General features: G+C 50.2%; 1 long non-coding RNA gene across 1 annotated transcript; it reads right to left on the bottom strand.

Annotated features, from left to right (window-relative positions):
- Positions 1–6681: 6681 nt before the first annotated feature.
- LOC149122636 (uncharacterized) lies at positions 6682–13570 on the bottom strand. Its single transcript, XR_016219061.1, has 2 exons — positions 9935–13570; positions 6682–9821 (listed from the first exon to the last, which is right to left on the bottom strand). It is a non-coding gene; the product is annotated as an uncharacterized LOC149122636 (long non-coding RNA).
- Positions 13571–13802: the final 232 nt, after the last annotated feature.

The raw sequence follows: 13802 nt of genomic DNA, 5'->3' as shown, positions 1-13802 counted from the left end.
GATGGCCCAGGTGCTTGGGCCCTGCACCCCATGGGAGACCAGGAGAAGCACCTGGCTCCTGCCATCGGATCAGTGCGGTGCGCCGGCCGCGGCGGCCACTGGAGGGTGAACCAACGGCAAAAGGAAGACCTTTCTCTCTGTCTCTCTCTCTCACTGTCCACTCTGCCTGTCAAAAAATAAAAAACAATAAAAAATAAAAAAAAAGAGAGAGAGGAAGAGGAACTGCTATTGGGTACGCAGCTTCTTTTGGGGGATGATCTAAATGGAATGTAGGTAGATCGCAGTGATGGCTGCACAACTCTGTGAACATATGGAAAGTTGCTGGGCTGCACTGTACATTTTAAAAGGCCAAATGTTGGGGTATGTGAGCTCTACTGATACAGCTGGGATTTTTAAAGAGCTAATATTAAAATCTGTAATTGTGTGCTAATGTGCTTCTAGATAGCTCCCTCTCATACACCAACCTTCAAGCTGCAATCTAGTTATAAATGGACCAGAATCCACTACAATTTAACTCAGAATTTCTGTAAGATCAAAAACAATTTCAATATTCTCTAAAAGGAGACTGGTTAAATGAAATGTATGCGTTCATGAAACAGAATACTATCCAAGGTCCAGCGCTTGGTACAGCGCTTAAGACACAGCTTCGGCTGCCTATGCTCCACGTCAGAGCACCTGGGTTCAAGTCCTCACTCTGCTTCCAATTCCACCTTCCTGCTCCAGTGCACCCTGGGAGGCAGCAGGTGATGGCTCGCCCTGCCACCCACGTAGGAGACCCAGACTGACTTCAAGGCTCCTGGCTTCGGCCTGGCGGCTGTGTGGAAGTAAACCAGTGAATGGAAGCTCTAGCTCTCTCTCTTGTTCTCTCTCTGCCTTTCAAATCAATTTAAACATTTTTAATGCAAAATCCACTGTACAGGGGCCAGCACTGTGGCACAGCGGGTAAAGCCACCGCCTGCAGTGCGGGCATCCCATATGGGCACCGGTTCTAGTCCTGGCTGCTCCACTTCTGATCCAGCTCTCTGCTATGGCCTGGGAAAGCAGCAGAAGATGGCCCAAGTCCTTGGGCCCCTGCACCTGTGTGGGAGACCTGGCTTCAGATGGGCACAGCTCCACCCATTGTGGCCATTTGGGGAATGAACCAGCAGATGGAAGACTTGTCTCTCTCTCTCTGTCTCTGCCTCTCTGTAACTCTGACTTTGAAGTAAATAAATAAAATATTTTTAAAAACCACCATACATTGAATGAGTGAAGTAAATATTTATATATTGATGATCTGTTGCTTAGTGAAGTGTGACACAGAGCTACTCATACAGGACACTACCCACACGCTGACTCAAGAACTCCCTGGAACTGGTGAGCTCAGGGAAGAGAACCGAGTGGCTGAGGGACAAGTTTATAAGGAAAAACTGATTTTTACTCCATGAGCCTTTATGCATTTTGTGTTTGTACCATGTGCATTTTTATTCATTCAAAAACTAATTTAGGTCACTTATTATTTTGATATTCTTCAGGTTAGGATCATCCATCCTACTTTAAGGGGACAACAGCCTCCCTTGAGGCCCTAGTATATACACCAGCATCAGTTCATTATTCTTTAAAATTTTTTTAAAGTATGTATTTATTTGAGAGGCAGAGAGAGCGCCTCACATCTACTGGTTCTTTCCCCAAATTCCCTCGACAGCCAAGGTGAAGCCAAGGTCTCCGACGTGGGTGGCAGGGGGCCCGCTATTCCAGCCGTCACTGCTGCCTGCCGGGGTCTGCGTCAGCAGGAAACCGAAGCCAGGAGCCGGAGGCAGGTACTGAGCACAGGCGCTCCAACGTGGGACGTGACTACCTGAACCAGCATCCTAGCCACAGGCCAGACGGCTGCCCCAAGAGTCTCACTCTCAAGGGTCACTTACTACAAAAAGAAAGAAGCTACTGAATTTCTCATCTACTGCTTCCTGATGAAGGAACTTTGGGTTAACGAACCTTGAGATGACACTCAAATTTGTGGTTGGTCATTGTTATTAAAGTCATCAGAAGCAAGAAATTATTTTTACTGCAAATCATGACGACGCCTGGGTCAAGAGTTCACACTTTCTATGTGTGTGTTAGAAGCTCTTGCTGGAGGAGTAAAACTACCTGATTGCTATTCTTGTTCTCAGTGATCCTCAAAACCCGAACTCTCCCACCGCACGTAATAGCCAGAGGCATGCCTGGGGACCCACAAACATTCCATAACCTACAGAGAACTCCAAGTCCCTTTCTCCACAGCCCAGTGACTCGTGGAGGGAATAACCTGTGCCCTCTCTCTGGCTGGGGCACCTGTCAGCTGTCCCCATGCAGCCCCGTTTCCTCTTCCTATAATGTCTGCGAGAGATCAAAGCGCTCCGCCAGATATTCTGTCATTATTTTAAGGCAGGTGGCATCTTCCAGCCAAGGGTTGCTCGTTACTTCCTGGAATGTTCTGGAAGATGATACACAGGGTCTCCTGGTTCTCCAGAGCAAGCTGCAGGGGCGAACTTCAAAGCCTTCAGGAAGCATTCACGACCTCGCCCAGCCCACCTGCCCAAGCCTGCTCTCCCACCTTACCTATGCTCAGGGCAGACCTTGGATCTTCTGGTGTAAGTTAAGGATGAGGACGGCAGACAGGGCAACCTCATCCTACAGTTTCAAAATCCTTCAAACGTTGCAACTTCCAGGTGCCGTGACTGGGGCTTTTGCTTTAGGGATCCCCGGCCTGGGTTGCCATCATTTCCCACCCGGGCAGATTTAGAAGTCTTGTACCAGTAGAAGGAAGCCAGCTTTGACATTAGCAATCTGGATGCAAATTGCTTGACCCTGGGTACCACCGGGAACGTCTCAACATTGGTAAAAACAATGAAGAAAAACAGCAATTTTCTTTGCAGGGCTGAGAGGCTTTCTACACTGATATTTCCGAATGTCAGATGAAATCATCGCCGGTTTCTAAGTATCAGCCACAAGAAGGGAGACAGAACCAGAATACCACGCAGCACACAGTCAAGAGCTGAAGGGCTGCGATGGTCTTTATGCAGCCCTTCTGTGGATGGAATTTCTAAAATATTTCCACAAGCCCAGTTTCACGCTGCTCTGACAACATTAATCTTTGTGTCTACAGCTGAAGACAAAGAAAGGGTTTAGCCAGATACGCAAGGTGACTGAAACCCTCAGAAAAACGCACAGAAAGGTTTCATATTCGTGGTATAAAACAGAAACAAGACACTCAGGCATGACTTCTGCCCTCTGACAGCTGCGACTGTCCGCTGACGCGCCATGGCTGGCTCTGCAGCTTCGTGCCCTGGCAGGTGCACTCTCCGCCTCAAATCGGCCCCTGCCCCCACTGCTCGCCTGGAAACTGCCCGGTTAGCCTTCAAGACACAGCTCAGCTGCCAGCGGCCCCAGGGCAGCCTTGGGGCCGGTGAGCTCCAGCCACACGGCAGCCCCACCGTCCCCTGGCATCGGCCCCTCCTAGATGGCAGGCACTGTGGGTTGCTCTTTGCTCCCTGCTTCATACACTCAAAGAAGGAAGGAACTGATGAGCAGAGAGGAGTGAACGGGATCAAAAGAGTGGAGGAGGCGCACCCGTCAGAGTTGGGCAGGGAATGGATCCACGGGAACCAGGTTCCCCCAACTGTACTTCTTACCCCACGCCCATGCCCTGTTAGCTCACTGATGATGATCTTCCCAGGACCCATGATGCAACACTCCTCCTCCCCACCTGCTGACATGTGGGCAGTCACTTTCAAATAAGAAATTTAAATCACTTGAGGGATGCTGTCTCCCTTTAACACACTTGTAAGAACTAAGCACTTTTTCTTGATAGACAGAGAGAAGGAGAGAGAAAGGTCTTCCATTCACTGGTTCATTCCCCAGATGGCCCCGACGGCTGGAGCTGGGGCAATCCGAAGCCAGGAGTCAGGAACTTCTTCCAGGTCACCTACACAGGTGCAGGAGCCCAAGCACTTGGGCCATCCTCCCCAGCATTTTTAATAACAAAAGAATTCCTGGAGGGGCCAGCACTGTGGCTTAGTAGCCTAAGCCTCTGCCTGCAGCGCCTGCATTCCATATGGACACTGGTTCCCATCTCTCTTCAGATCCAGGTCTTTGCTGATCTGCCTTTCAAATAAATAAGCAAATCTTAAAAAAAAGAACTAAACACTCCCCATATGCCATCAAAGAGTAGGCTGTTCCAGCAACACTGAATTCCCTCTTGAACAAGTTCTTACTCAATCCGACCAAGAATGGTGGGAAGAGGCCCCTGGCCAGCCACTCATGGATCGGTGTGTGTGTGTGTGGTGGTTTCCACACGGAGGTCATAGAGGTAGGAACCCAGGGATGGCATAGGAAGACAATTGATAAAGATAAAAAAAAAAAAAAGAATCTTGGTGTGTGCATAGCAGTGAGGGACCTGCTGTAAGAGAACCCTTAAATCCTATTTTTGGTTGCCTTTTTAATAAATTGTTCCATTTTCACTTAAATGCCAATGAAACACAAAACAGAGGAAAGTCGGCTCTCTTTGCTCCCCTGACTTGATGTCACGGTGTTCCACCAGTCATCCTAACGATGACACGCTGGGATCCGGAATCAGGCAGGGCTGAGGTGGGATCCCCATCCCACCACCTCCTAGTGCCATGCCCTTCATCTCTGTGTGTGCGAGCTTTTGCAGCTGGAAACTGGCGATAACAGTAACTAACCGTACAGGCTTTGTGCGACCTGAATGAGATAACCTGAGTACAGTAGCCAATGTGGTATCTGGCACACGATAGACGCCTTATGACAGGCAGGTATAAATCATGGTGATCAGACATTTCCAACACTCAGGCCTGTTTTTGTACTGAACACATTAATGTTCACACTGCCTGTTCCTAAGCGGCGGATGAATTTTAGATTAGAAATGATCCTGTTTCCTGTAGCTAGCTCTACATGAAGGACTGACATGTCCTCCTTCTACGGTACTTTTCCCCAGGAACAAGTGTTCAGGCAATAACCATATCTTCAACTCTGCTGTTTCCCACTGTGCTTAGTACAGTGCAGAGCAAATGGCGGGCCTTATTAAGTGCTGCTGGGTTGAACAATGAAAAGACAACAGAGTACTGCAAGGATATAACCCACACAGCAGATGTAGTCTGTGGTCAACAACCTCCCTATGAACTGAGCTGAGATCACTGAAAGTGGGGTGGCGCTGTGGCGCAGTGGGTTAAATCCATGGCCTGCAGTGCTGGCCTCCCATATGAACGCTGGTTTGAGTCCCAGATGCTCCAGTTCCCATCCAGCCCCCTGCTAATGCACCTGGGAAAGCATCAGAAGATGGCCCAAGTGCTTGGGTCCTTGCACTCACATGGGAGACCCAGATGAAGCTGCTGGCTTCAGCCTGGCCCTGCCCTGGTCATTGTGGCCATTTGGGGAGTGAGCCAGCAGATGGAAGATCTTTCTCCCTCTCTCTGTAATCCTGCCTTTCAAATAAATATATTTTATTTTTTTTATTTTTTGACAGGCAGAGTGGACAGTGAGAGAGACAGAGAGAAAGGTCTTCCTTTGCCGTTGGTTCACCCTCCAATGGCCGCCGCGGCCAGTGTGCTGCGGCCAGCGCACTGCACTGATCCAAAGCCAGGAGCCAGGTACTTATCCTGGTCTCCCATGGGGTGCAGGGCCCAAGTACTTGGGCCATCCTCCACTGCACTCCCTGGCCACAGCAGAGAGCTGGCCTGGAAGAGGGACAACCGGGAAAGAATCCGGCGCCCCGACCGGGACTAGAACCCGGAGTGCCGGCACTGCAAGGCGGAGGATTAGCCTGGTGAGCCGCAGTGCCGGCAAATATATTAAAAAAAAAAAAAAAAAAAAAAAAACCTGAAAGTAGCTCTTATGTAAATTCTCGATAGCTTTTCTCAGAATCTTGAGCACCTGGGCATCTCAGGGCTAAGCTGCCGCTTGCGTCGCCGTCCCGTATCAGAGGGCTGGCTCAAGCTCAGTTTCAGACCCAGCTTTCTGTTACCGTGCTTAGAGGAAACACATGATGGCCCACGTACTGGAGTCCACGCCACCACGTGGAAGACCCAAAGGGCGTGCCTGGCTCTTAGCTTCAGCTGGCTTCAGCCCTGGCTGCTGCAGCCCCTTGGGGAGTGCACCAGTGATGGAAGAGTCTCAGATTCGGATTCTCTCTCTCTGCTCCACACCCCTCCCGGTCACTCTGCCTTACAAATGGACAAATAAATCTTTGAAAAGCGTGCATGTTAACTGTATCTTTTTTTTTTTTTTTTTTTTGGAAAGGCAGAGTGGACAGTGAGAGAGACAGAAAGAAAGGTCTTCCTTTTCTATTGGTTCACCCCCAAATGGCCACTGCAGCCAGCATGCTGTGGCCGGCGCACTGCGCTGATCCAAAGCCAGGAGCCAGGTGCTTCTCCAGGTCTCCCATGTGGGTGCAGGGCCCAATCACTTGGGCCATCCTCCACTGCACTCCCGGGCCACAGCAGAGGGCTGGCCTGGAAGAGGGGCAACCGGGACACAATCCGGCACCCCGACCGCGACTAGAACCCGGTGTGCCGGCGCCACAGGCGGTGCCAGCCAGCTGTATCTTAACTGCTGACTTATCTAAGACACCATGATGAGTTTTTTGAGGAAAAACACTTCTCAGAAAAAATAATCCTCGAAGCACAACAGAAGGAGGACAAGGTTATCTTTTGAAAGAAAAGACTTTATTAAAGAAATCACATTTTGATTGGCATAGAGAGGGGCTGGGAGTTATTATTTAATGGGTGCAGTGCTTCAGTTTGGAAGGACAAAGTTCTGGAGACAGGTGGTGGTTGAAATGGCAAAGTCTCTCACACGATCTCAGCACAGTGGAAAAGGGAGAGTATGAAGATGAAGTCGCACTGCTCCAAACATACGCACACACATATATTCCAACATGCAGTAAAATTTTCCAATAACTTTTCTCACTTGGCTACAGAGGACTCTTTTCAACAATCTTAAATAAGAATTAAAGAGCACTGATACCAAGAAAAAGTGACATCTTGCAGGTAAGCTGACCTGGACCACATGGCTTCCTGGAGCCCCCAGTCCTCAGCAGGTACTGCCTTAGATGGGCTCGGGTGCCAACAGGCACCATGCTAAGTACATAGGACACTTCAGACTCAGGCGGAGGAGGCAGTCTTTTATAAAGTGGGAAAAAATGGGCACTGGGAACACGTTAAGAGAAATGAAGAGGGAAACTCCATGGCGATCACACTGAAAGACCGTCACGTCACACGTCACCCTCGTGAGTCTGCTCAAGGCTTGCTGAGGCCTCGACGAGCCCACTGCACCGTGAAGAAAGGGCTCTTCGCTCCCGTGTTCTGCAGATGACTTGTGGGAGACGGGGGAGGGCCAAGGGCAGCAGGAGCTCACTCCCGCTGTGTGCACATTCTTGCTGGGACGCACTGCTGTTGCTCAGGTCGCCTGGCACCACAGGCACCCGCGTGCACCTGGTGGCCTTGGCACAGCACACAGGAGCGACTGAACCCATCCCAGGCCCGGGTGGCGAAGGAGGAGTGAGTGTGTCTCCTCGCTGCCTTTTCCACTGCGCTTACTATCCCCATTGCCAAGAAGTAGTTACAAAGTTCATGGTGAGCGGCAAGGTGAGCATTCTTTGGTCTCTGTGCTTTCCTAGGGCCCGTGTCCTAGCAGGTTCAGTGTTCTGATTGGGAACCCAGGCTCTTCCATGCAGTGGGGTTTTTGTTGTTTTTATTAACGGGAGAAAAGCATTCTTCTCTCACCTCCCTGCGAGCTGATTGATGCACTACAGCTGAGCTGGGCCAGGCCTCTCCCCACCCAGCAGCTTTCTTCCCTCCTATTTTGTGGTCGAACAACCCATGGTGAGGCCCAGCAAACCGCTTTGGCTGCTGGCGGCGAGGACCGGGGCCCGCAGGCCCGTCAGGTGAGTGGGCTGCTGACATGTCCTGTGGCCCTTCTGGGGCTGTGGGCAGCTGGCGAGGGAGACTCCCACACATCCTGCACACGGGCCCCAAACCACAGAAGGAATCTGTAGCTTTGCGTAAACTGGGAAGCAGCATTGTGCCCTGGCCGCTGGGGAAGCGGAGTTTAGTACAAGGGGGGCTTGTGTCAGAACCCAGACAGCGCCCCATTAACGTCCCTGTTTCTTCCTGCCCCGCAGAGTCAGAACGGGGCCTGCCTTCTTTCAGAAGTCTCATCCCTCAGTACTGCAGCGTGCTGACAGTCAGATTTTAACATCCACTCAGCTCAAGTTAACGATGGCCTTATTCCACACGAGGCCAGGGCCAAGCACTGCAGCTGGAAAATGAGGGGCCACAGTTTTCAGAGGAAGCCAGGTGGGTAAAGACGTTAACTGTGCTACGAGATAAGCCACGCTGTAACAAGGCACGGGGCTGTGGGAAGACAGCGGTGGGAGCACGTCCCTGGCTTCAGCGTGAGGACAAGCTGCCGCTGGCCGACCTGGGAAGCACCAACCAGGCAGTTCCTCGGAGCAGAGACCTTGGAGCAAAGCTTGCCACTTGCCAGCTCTGTGCGAGGGGCCTGTTAGCTAACCTGAGCCTCCGTTTCCTTACCTGTAGAATGGAGATCATGACACTTTTAGACAGGCAACCCCGAAGTTATAGTAAGGGCTACATTAAATCAACACGTACAAATGACCCTGCAGGTGCCCAAGGCGTGTAACCCTGAGAAAGGTGACGGAGAGGGAAGAGCAGTGTCTACACAGGTGTTGAGATGTGAGGGTGCCTGTCTTCTTCCAGAAAACTGCAGGAGCCCTTGTGAGAGCGGAGGGAGAGGCCGGCAAGGCAGACTGGGGGCAGCAGGGACTTGTGATGGGGCAGCCCCCAGTGGTGGCCCTCCCACAGCCCCTCATGATACCACACAGCCAGGGACCCTGTGTGGGTCCCTGTGGCCTCAGCAGGGTCCTTGGCTTGAGCAAAATCAGCTGTGAGGCAGCAAAGTGAAAGCTAGAGAGTTTTATCAAAGGCAGCAGCAAATAGCAGGCCACACCACAGAGCAGCCCCAGGTGCTGCTCGGCTCCCATACAGAGAGGCTCCCATACAGAGCCTAGCCACTGTTCTGGGCAGAACAGTCAGCTTTTTTGGCAAAGGGACAGTGATATGCAGCAATTAGGGATCTGCCTCTTCCCTCTCCTTGCAGGTTGTCATGGCAACTGTGAACCATCAAGGTGCAAGGGGGAGTGACTTGTTTCTGTGCAAATGCATTATAATCAGGCCAAGGGTTGGGCAACAGTCAATCTGGAAGCCATGCTGGATCTGGCTGGTTTCTGGGCAGGTTTCCTGTTGCTGTCCAGTTGAAACAAGACCTTGTTCTTTCTCAGCCTACTTCCTGGCAGGTGGGGGTGGAGACTGTCACACTCCGTTCTGCTTGGGCCTTAGCTCTTGAACGGCTGGCTTGACCCCCACTGCGTGAACAGGTCACAGGCTCCCCGCCTCGGAGCACGGAAGGCCAGGAACCAATGGCTGCAGAACAGACACCTCTTCCCCCAAGCACACCCGTGGCTAATCAGAGTCTGAGTGGGCATAACCCAGCTTCCCCACTGCTCAGCTGGGCTAAATCTGAGGCACGGATTCTACAGTGACACCACCAGGTTCCCAGGTTCCCAGCAGGATTCAGCTCCAATCACAGTGGTAACTGGTTTGACCACACCCACTCCTGGCCGGCTTCTCCCTTTGGGTCCTCAATCCCAGCTTCCATCTTTGCTGTGGCTCTCATGCCTTCCACCTTGACCTTGCTGCTGCCTCACTGCTCTTGGGACGCTGGGCCACTGATGTTAGCCATCTATGTTGCTCACATCCACCAGGGAACTAGAAGTAAAAACTCTCTTTGGAGTTAGATTACAATGGTTTGAAAACATAAAGTTCTAGTTTCTATACCATAGGAATTCTTAATTCCCAGATTAAGAGAATTTTGCAATTACCTGGTGCATCCTGGTTACTATAGAAATTAACTCATTTCCAAGTCCAAGTTCACTGATAATCAAGGTACACTGTTGGATGACCAAACTGAACATGGAAGAAACAGATAAGTCAGAAGCAATAAGCAACAAGTCTGAGTTGCATAAGGTTTTCTTATTTTTAAATATACATCATTTTAAATGTATTAAATATATAAAATACATTAAAACATATATGCATTTGTTGATTATTTCACATGGTTATTAGGAAAGTCTTAGAATCATGAATTCTTGGTGTTACTTATCTAAATATTTACCCAAATCATCTTTTTCCTTACAACCTATGATGTTTGAAACCTGTTTTATCAATCTGCAATAAATAAATAAATCAAGTCCAAGCACTTTACTCCCACCCACATGAAAAACAGATAGGTTCAGTGTGACAGAAATAATAGTGTGACTGCTAATGCAAGCACCGTAAATCATCAGAAAATACTACGGTAAGAAGAACATTCCCAGCCGGCACCGCGGCTCACTAGGCTAATCCTCCGCCTTGCGGCGCTGGCACACCGGGTTATAGTCCCAGTCGGGGCGCCGGATTCTGTCCCGGTTGCCCCTCTTCCAGACCAGCTCTCTGCTGTGGCCAGGGAGTGCAGTGGAGGATGGCCCAAGTGCTTGGGCCCTGCACCCCATGGGAGACCAGGAGAAGCACCTGGCTCCTGCCATCGGATCAGTGCGGTGCGCCAGCCGCAGTGGCCATTGAGGGGTAAACCAACGGCAAAGGAAGACCTTTCTCTCTGTCTCTCTCTCTCACTGTCCACTCTGCCTGTCCAGAAAAAAAGAAGAAGAAGAAGAACATTCCCGAGTGCAGCCTTGGCTGGCACAGAAGCCAAGTGGCCTTAAACCGCTCCTAATGGGGCACTGGCAATTTTAAGGCCCAACTGTGACATACAGAATTATGAAAGTAAAATGTTTTTAAAAGGAATCAAGAAACATTTCTGAAAAACAAAAGGGAGGAAGCAAACTGCTGAATCCTGGCTGTACAAACTGGATTCAAGGAGACCAAATAGTTGATAGTAGGAAATCATCCTTAACAGAAGAATTCCATTGCCTAAAACTCACCATTTTGCAACTGCTGATAAAATAATGGCAAGCGAGGTGACAAGTTGATGGGGAACTTGACAGTGCCTGGATCAAGCTGACAGCAACTGTGCCTGAGCAGTGACAAAAAGAGAGGTGATCGATCCAGATACCCTGTGCCTCCTTAGGGAGGCGGTAACAACTCACCACTCTAACAAAGCCAATTCGCAAAAATGGCAACAGCAAAAAAACACCAAAAACTCAACTTGAATTTGATCAAGCCTCTAGATATAAAAATCAGACTACAGGAAACAGAACTGAGGGACATGTTAGCAACACAGAAATGCAGTAAGACAGACACAAAACGTAGAGAACTTTGGGACCAAAGACTCAGAACTTCAGCAAATTGACAGCAAGAACAAAAGGGAAGAGGGGTGCTAGATTATAGAGCACCCACGTGAGCCCCCATGTTTTTGAGAAACAAGGTAAACTGAGGGCGCCTCATAACAACCCACTAACTGGTTCAGGGCTGTGGGGAAATTAGTTACACGAGGCAATTCAAAGATGACGCCCAAAGGAAGTAAGGTGGGCAGAATCCAAAGTTGTTTACCACTAAAGCTAAGTGGCCATGCAACATCAGGGGAGGTACAAAACTAGTAACAAGTGTATAGACATATGGCTAGTCCTATAGAAATCATCCTGTAAAGAGACCCTTTAAGTCATTGGTTGGCCCTTAGCCCTGCCCCAACGACTGCAGTTTTGTGCTATAAAAGGCTCTGTTACGCGTGAAATAAACGAGTTCTTGCTAGACTTGACGCCCTGCTGCTTCTGATTGTCTCCGGGATCAGGAGGCTGGGGAACAGGCAAGCGGCACATTTACCTTTCCTCGGACCCAGTCCATCCTTGTAGGGGTGGACTCAGACCCTGCACAGGGCCATTCACTTTCTTCTCTTCGCATCCAACATCCAGCATCCAGCCAACGTCCATTCCATGGCCCGACAAGGTTCCCGTTGGCTCTGTCCTCATTCCCCGCTTTTCTCTGTGTTGAGGCTCCCATGGCCTCCTTCCGTCCCTCCAAGCACTTGACGTTCTCTCTACAGCGAAAACTTCGGCCCCAGATCCCCTGTGTTGCCGGCAGGTCACTGCTCGCCCATCACCTCCACAGGGCCCAGCTCCCTGTCACTGTAGCTAGATGGGACCTCCTCCCTCTCGTTCCTCCTCTCTTGCTCAGTTTTGCTTCACAGGGCTCCTCTCCACGTGACATAAATGCACGCATGTATCATCTGCCTCTTGTTGTTGGCCTCCCACAATTAAAATTCCTTAAGGGCAGGGACTTTATTTGGCCTTCCTAGCACAATACATATTTGTTGAATCAACGGAGTTAAAATGACATTTATACCCTTTCCATGGAGTCCCTGAGGTCATGAATTTAGGAAAACAACTTTCTTTATGACCCCACATTCTGTAAGTATCTGGACTCTGTCCCATTACAAAAATGAACAAATATTTACTACAAGAGAAAATATTTGTCGAGCCCAACATGCAGCTCCTCCTCCGAGGTAGGTATGACTTCTGCCCTGTTACCCCTAGGCACCAGAGGTGCAGACAGACCCAGTGACTTCTCCCAGGGCACACCTCCTGTATCTGGCACAGCCGGATTTCCAAAGCTGGCTCGTTCTTTCCTGCAGGCTACTTCAGCATTAGCCTCAAGCCATCTCTTTCTGGACCACTGCCCCCGCCCAGCACTGGCAGCAACACTGCCAACATGAGCATGGAAAACATTTGGGGTTCACCCTGTGACTTCTTCCGTGAAGTCCTCAGGGTCCCACAGGGAGAGCTGGCTGTTACCTTCCCTGATCCCCAGGCACTTCGCTCATGCTGCCCAACAGCTAATGCTGGATGCAACCATTCCCCACATTGCCTTTCTGGGCGAGAGCTGCATCGTATCTCCGTGCTGGCATCTCCGGTGCTCACACCATACCCTGCATGTAGCAGGAATTCAATAATCATCCACTGAGTGAGCGAAGGAACTGCAGTAGGAAACACTGTGACCCCAAGGAGCAGACGGCCAGCTGGCCCTTGTTCTGGCTTCTCACGTGTAGGCCTGTTTCCCCAGTTCCTAGAATCTTTGTGACATCCCCTGCTAACTGTTCTGAGCGACAGTGGCTCATTCTCACTTCACCGATCTCCTCCGCCAAGCAGTAATGGTTCTGAAAGAAAACCTATCTCTGGAGTTCAGATTCTGCCTGGAATGCCGAGCTTTGTGGGTCCCCATTTCACAGCAGCCACAGGGGCTGCTGTTTCTGTCTGGGGAAACCATCAACCTGGGAGGCTCGAATCTGCTGCCTCCTGGAGTGAATCCAGTAGAATCCTCAGGTCCCCTGTCACAGGCCTTAGCAAGCTCCAGTAATCAACAGAATGCAAATCTTAACATGTCAAAATCAGCAAGATACTGTTTTTGCCTGTCAAATTGGCAAAATTAAAAGCAACAATAATGCTGAGAGGAGTTTGGGAGAATATGGGGACAATCTTTCTCTGGGATAGGCAGAAAACACATTAACTACAGACTTCAAAATAGGACCTCATCTTTTTTTTTTTTTTTTTTTTTTTTTTAAACAGGCAGAGTGGATAGTGAGAGAGAGAGACAGAGAGAAAGGTCTTCCTTTGCCGTTGGTCCACCCTCCAATGGCCGCCACGGCTGGTGCGCTGCAGCCGGCGCACCACACTGATCCGAAGGCAGGAGCCAGGTGCTTATCCTGGTCTCCCATGGGGTGCAGGGCCCAAGCACTTGGGCCATCCTCCACTGCCTTCC

The sequence above is a fragment of the Oryctolagus cuniculus genome, chromosome 13 (genome assembly GCF_051225735.1).
Source record: "Oryctolagus cuniculus isolate XC-2025 breed Fujian yellow rabbit chromosome 13, ASM5122573v1, whole genome shotgun sequence".
Lineage (NCBI taxonomy): Eukaryota > Metazoa > Chordata > Mammalia > Lagomorpha > Leporidae > Oryctolagus > Oryctolagus cuniculus.
This window is presented reverse-complemented; position numbering and strand designations above follow the sequence as displayed.